The sequence below is a fragment of the Panthera leo genome, chromosome D1, assembly GCF_018350215.1.
Source record: "Panthera leo isolate Ple1 chromosome D1, P.leo_Ple1_pat1.1, whole genome shotgun sequence".
Classification (NCBI taxonomy): Eukaryota; Metazoa; Chordata; class Mammalia; order Carnivora; family Felidae; genus Panthera; species Panthera leo.
This window is the reverse complement of record NC_056688.1, coordinates 87914098-87920871: the sequence shown is the minus strand read 5'-3', so window position 1 is coordinate 87920871 and position 6774 is coordinate 87914098. Positions and strand designations below refer to the sequence as shown.

The 6774-nt window shown below is 41.6% G+C and overlaps 1 pseudogene; it reads right to left on the bottom strand.

Annotated features, from left to right (window-relative positions):
- Window positions 1–2869: 2869 nt before the first annotated feature.
- On the bottom strand, window positions 2870–5957 carry LOC122201275 (annotated as a pseudogene).
- Between the last annotated feature and the right edge of the window lie 817 nt (window positions 5958–6774).

Below are 6774 nucleotides of genomic sequence, written 5' to 3'. Positions count from 1 at the left end.
GACCATACATTTTAAAGTACCTTCCTCGTTTAGGAAACATTCTCTGCCCTTAGTTCCCTACCTCTGGCTTTGGTGGCAAGCTCCCCTGTTTGCTGGGACATTGCCCTTTGGCAACCTACCAAGATGTGTCTATGTGAGAACCTTCATTCCCGTTCCACTTCCGTTTTAAGGATGAATGTCATGCCCTTTGCCATGGTGCTAAATTTGAACCCAACTTAATGCTCGTCTTTAATGACCAGGCAAAATGTTTTTTTCCTTCTCCTTTCCTCTTTTCCCCTCCCGTCTTCCTTTTTAAAATTAAGCTTCTGCTCTTTTTCTAGAAAATAAATCTCATCTGACACTAAAACTTTACTTAGAGCCAAAAGCCTTCTGGGACTTGGGGTATTAGCACAGCTTGGCTTCTGAAGCTGAAAGTCAGACTGACCTGCTTGAGCCTGAAGTCTTCTGCATGTGCTCCTGGATGCCGCCTGCTTGCTTGGCTGAAACCCATGCTGTGTGCAGAGAAGTTTCTGCTCAATGTTGTCACCCGGAGACTGGGTCTCACTGCCTGCTGAGACCCTGGCAGGCCAGGATAGAGCCTGATGGTCTTTATGCCAAGGTATTCTACATCAAGATCACCTTGAATCCCCTGTGCCACAGCAAATCCGCATCACCAACTCCATCATTCTCTTGGAGCTTGCCTTTAAGGAAGTTGAGCCAGGGCCTTCTCATAGACTCAGGACCTTCATTTTCTTTTGCATGAGGCAGAAGTGAGCCCACTGCTTCCCGCCCTTTCTATCCTCATGGGCAGTTGTATCACAATGATTTTTTTGTATTTCCTATCACAGGGATCAAAGGGTCACCCAAGACCACTCTGGCAGATTTTAGTAATTTCCAGTTCAGAGTAAAAGGATTGAGGACTTGTTTTTTTTCCAGAAGATTACAACTCCAGGAAGGTATGTTGAGATGAGGCAAGCCCAACAGTGCTGGTGAATATTCAACAACTGGCTTTCTGGGAAAAAAGTGTGTGTGTGCATGCACGTGTGTATGTGTGTGACATGTATGTGTTTGTGTGTATTTTATAATTTATCACTATAAAAGATGAATAGACACAACATACAATAAAATATATTTTTTTTATCTTAAGTTCTATATAGCAATTGATTGTTACAAATGCTTTTGTTGGGACACCTGGTCAGTTCAGCCTCCGACTCTTGATTTGACTTCAGGTCATGATCTCATGGTTCATGGGTTTGAGCCTCATGTGAGGTCTGGGCTGACAGCACGGGGCCTGCTTGGGAGTCTCTCTCTCCCTCTTTCCCCTGCTCTCTCTGCCCCTCCCCCATTCACACCCCTCCTCAAAATAAATAAATAAACTTTTAAAAAAAGAATTAAAAAATGCTTTTGTTGTTGAGCATCACTTCCACTGCATTCTATTGGTTAAAGCAAGCAGAAGGGTCAGCCCAGATTCACCGTGAGAGGGGACTACAGAGGGCGTGGCTACTAGAAAAAGTGGTTCATCGGAGCCACCCTGGGAGACCAGTTACCATGCCTTCTAGAACTAACATGCCGTGACTTATTTCCATCCCAGCCTCTCCACTCATCAGCGCTTCCATATGTTGGCAGATGGGGAATCTCACATTCATTATTTAATGTATGATTTTCACATATCTCACTTAGTGGTTGCATTAGAGTGAAATATACGTGTTCATTCATGTATATTTACTTGTACTGAGAGGTGAGTTGAAAAGATACTCTTAAAATTTAACTTCATTTATTTGTCATTTTGTGTTTATGTTGATCTATTTTATTATCTTGTGGGGTACCAGAAGAAGAACTCAAAAAATATATATAGGAACTAAGAAAAATCTTAGACTAAAATATATAAGCGTATGTGCACAGTGGTGTTTATAGGTGTGTATGTGTGTGTGTGTTTGTGTGTGTGTGCGTGTGTGCATGTTGTGTGTAAAGTAATTCCATCCAAGGAAGCTGTCATTTGTTTTGGCTTCTGGAGTTCTCTTTGGAGCTGACTCCTCGGTTTTGGGAAACTCAGCACAATGGGCTCCTTATTTATTATTATATGAGGCAAACATTTACTCAGTGGTCTCCAAGAAAGCTATACAGTTCACTTTAAATCTGCACACTGATGCCACAGACTGAGACTTCATGTTCTGTCTGGTAATGCAAACTGAGCTTGTCTTTAGCCAGCCTGTGACTTTGAAGAAGAAGGAGAAATGGCTTTCTAAAATTTTAGTAATTTCAGGGGCACCTGGGTGGCTTAGTCGGTTAAGCGTCTGGCTCTTGGTTTCCGCTCAGGTCATGATCTCATGGTTTGTGAGTTCAAGCCCCATACTGGGCTCTGCACTGTCAGTGCAGAGCCTGCTTGAGATTCTCTCTCTCCCTCTCTCTCTGCCGCTCCCCTACTCATGTTCTCCCTCTCTCTCTCTCAAAAATAAATAAATGAACTTAAAAAAATAGACTATCATATTTGCCTCATCTGTGTGGTGGGGTCTGCCTTTACTTCATAAGAATTTAAGGATAATGACTATGTCCTTGCTTGGAGTAAATGCTTCCAGGTTGAGCAAGTGGTAGACTCTAGAACCTTCCTGACTAATCTCTCCCAAGTAATTGCTGAGGGAAATGGTGAGGGTGAATCAGTGCTTCCCAAAAGGGCCCTGGCAGTCTGAGTTTCCAGGGTTTGACATGCAGCATGGGCCACAGGAATCATGGAGAATGGGCATCTATGAGGGAGAACTTCAGGAGAAGGAGGGATTTCCATAAGACCAAGTCCTTTTGTTGTTGTTGTTGATGGTGATGATGATGATGATGATGATGATGTTGATAATGTTGTCCAAGGTTTATTGAAGATGTTACAGCCTGGCAGGAAGATTCAAACTTCTCCACATGGTGTTTTGAAATTCATCCTGATCGTAGGCTGAGTGACTTCCAGGTTGGATGGAGTACCAAAACCAAGGGTTTCAACATTTCCTTGGTGTCAGGATCTACCTCAAGATCTGCTGATCCAGAGCTGAGACCTCAGGTATATAATTAGCCCTCCTTTCTCTCTCCTCCTCCTGCGGCTTGATGGAGATACCTCTCCCCGGGCCTCTCTGCATCTGCTTCATCAGACATGTGACATAGCCCTGATGCCTTGTTGTGGAGCTTCTGGCTGGGAATAATGGTGGTCTCCTCTCACAGGGCCGTGTCGGTACGGAAGTTGTCCAGGTGTGTGTAGTATGTCTCAGTGATGACCCGAGTCGCCTTCTTCACGGTTCTGGTGAGAACGTGGCCTGTGTTGGCGGGTAGGGTAAAAGGGCCAAGGCCTTAATATTTGACCTTTGTAAGATGTGTCTGCGTTATACTGCAAACTAGTGAAGTGAAATATTTCAGATCTATTTTAGACTTAATCTTTTCTGTCATTAAAATTTGTGCATTTTAATTAAGCCCAAGCAGAATTCCATTTGCAATGGCATATTGAATATCTTTGTAATTAACAATAGCAACCCAGGTAGATAGGTTTCCTTCATGTTAAAAAAAAAACAACACTTTTTTTTTTAAATAATTGAAGATTTACAGGAAGTAGGAAAAATAGTAGAGGGGTCTTTTGTACCCTTCACTCAGTTTACCCCTTGACAGTATCTTACATAACAATATATGTATTTCATAAATTCTTTATTATATGTTATAATCAGATAAAAATAATCTTTTTTAAAGTTCTTGAAGATGCTTTTTAACCTTTTGTTCTGAATTTGTTCCCTCTCCTGAGCTACACTCCATCGAATTCTAACTCCCTATGCATATCCCCAGGGTAATATTCAAAATATGAAAAGATATATAAAAACTGACTTTGCTTTGAGAGTGACTAATCAGAACACCAGCCTGGTTCCAACAACTAGAACAGAGTTCTGGATACTCCTGAATTAATCTTTTAGTTTCTAGATCATGGGAATGTCTGAGAGAAGGTATCAGGGGAGGTGGCTATTGATCAGTGACATAAAAATATTTCAGTATTTGGACCATCAGCTCAATATCAGCCCATGTTTCCCTGTAGTACACTTGTCACATTGCTTGGTATCCATAGGATTACTTTTACTTGTCCCCTGTCCCCCCCATCCCAATATATTGTCAGATCTTTGAAAGCAAAGACTTTGTGCTTAATTCGTAGAACTGTAGAGCCCAGCATTGTACCTAGCTCAATATCTGAAAAATGACCAATCCATAAACGAAACTTAGGTTCTGGTCCTAGGCCTGTTCTTAAGCTAGCTGTGTGACCTTAAGCAGGTAACACTCTGGTCTCAGAATCTTCTTCTGTAAAACAAAATTATTAAACCTTCTTGTTCCCTTTAAATCTTTACAGGGAGTTTGTAAGAATTTCAAGATATGCAAGAGTAAGGAAAGACTGATGGTAAAATAAAAAATTCCATTTTGGCAATTATCTGAGTGCCTATTGTATGCAAAATACATAATTTTTAAAAGTCTGGAGGGAAAAGAAAAATGGGTAAACAGTATTCATCCTGAGGAAATCACTGTCTAGTGAAAACCATCTTCCATAATACCGTAATAACAGACAAAATGATTTGAGCACTAGAATAGGCACACAAATAAGGCATTTAGTTCAGAAATACAGAGAAAAGAGCAATACATTCTAACTGCCATATTGATATAGCTTCATGACATCTGTAACCAGTCTCTTACCCAAATTCCAAGATTTGATTAATGTTGATATATAATATTGGATGAATAAATAATATTTTAAAGCCCCTGTCAGGTCTAGCATGTAGTGAATTATTTTAAGCGTTAGTATGCTGTCATTCTTTTCAGCTGCTATTAGCAGTCTGATAATATTTATATGTGTACCCAGCAGTCAAGTAACTGGCCACACTCAGATTTTTCAACTCCAAAGCTCCTGTTCTTAACTACCATTTAAAAATAAGGCACACAACACCACTTTTAATCACAAATGGAAACAACTTTCCCTGATACTAATAACAGAAAAGTCATGTTAGTAGACGGGGTGTGCTGGCACAAATCTCCCAGGACAGATTTTTAGCCACTAGAAAGGATTTTATCAGATATAACACTTTGACATCGTGAGTTTAGTTTGAAAATAACTTTCTCGGGGTATGTTGGAAGAATTTTTCCCTGTCCCTGGGTGCCAGCTGTAGATTTACTTCCTCTCAGCTCCAATTCAACCTTTTGGCCTGTTCTGTGAAAATGGGTCTGGGCCTTTAACATATGTCCTTCGCCAGCTGACCCTGGAGCTTTGTCAGTAGAGGGTGCTGGAGAGATATTACAGGAGGAAAGGGTTTTCTTTCTTGGTTCCTGCAGCAAACTTGAGTTCCTGTGTCTTCCTTCAACACTGGGCTCTGGCGGCACATGTCATTTCCCCAGTGGCCAGTTGCATGACAGTCTTCTCTGGTGTCCTGCCCCTGAAGTGCACCAGGGCCCAGCAGCCAGGCTCCCCTGGTCCCTCCTCAGGCAGTTGTATAAGGGTGTGAACTCCAGGGAGCGGATTTATGGTAAGTTTCACAGGTGCAGCACCACAGAGACTCCTTTGCCATCCAGTAAGCCATGGCCATGCCCTCTCCAGTATGATCTCAACCTTAGCGGCCATGGGGGCTCTTCTTCTGTACCCTAACTCAACCTTAGGGGTAATCGCGATTGGATATAATATAGGTAATAGAACTATTAGAGATCTGCTATTTCTGTATTTTTTAGAGTTCTCTTTACTTCTTACTAATCATTCATCACTCCAAAGTCATGTCATAGCTGATAATTCTTTATACTGAACTTTCGTTGTTGTAATGACTGTATGATTTCTGTCTCCTGATTATACCCTGACTGATATACCTTGGTACCTATCATAACTTATATCTTGCTATCTTACCTCTCAGCCGACTCAAAACAGAGAAACAAATCCACTCCGTGTTAACGCCCTTTTTGGCATTTGAATTATTCCGAGGCTTTACTTCTCCCATATCAGTCCCCCTCCCACCAAATCCTTCTTGAGACCCTATACTCTAGTCTCACAAATTATGATGCTGATCTATAGACAGACTGCATTCTTTTATACCCTTGCAAACCTAAGTTCTTCTGTATAGAATCTCTCCTTCCTGTAAGGTCCTTGAAGAATTCCTACTTATCCTTCAAGACTCAGCCCCAATATTGTCGTTTTGAAGCTTCTTTGTCAGAGTTATTCTCATATCTCCATTTTAGCACTTAACACATAGCATTTTATTTTCTCCAATATTTATTTTCCTCATTAGACTATAAACTCCTTGAAGACAGGGATTCCCTCCTGTTTATCTTTATTCTTCTAGCTCCTGGGACAGTGCCTGGCACATAGCAAGACATCAGAACATGTTTGTGAAATGAATCTGTTTGTTTACAAAAGACGCAAGAGATAACACAACTTCAAAACCATTATCATGACATGGAGATCTGGGCACCAGTCTCTGCCAATTCTCTGCTGTAGAATCTGCCCATTTTAGAATTGGGGGTATTCCCAGTCTACCCCCTTGGAGCTTGACTCATGCTACATCTCAGATTCACCTTTGTCCTTAAGACAATTGTTTAAGTCACTATCTTGCTCAAACCTCACACCTTTAGCAAGTTTTTCAGGACCTTTCAAGCTTCTTTTCAGTCTCCCTTCCCAGCTCCTGTCCCACCCTGCCCCGCCCCCATCTTCTTTCTGGACCACAACTCAGCACACACACAGACAGTGCCAAAGGGACAGAAGCAGGGGGGATTTCAGTCCTTTCCCCCCAAAGCAGAGCTTGTTGGCACATTCCTAAT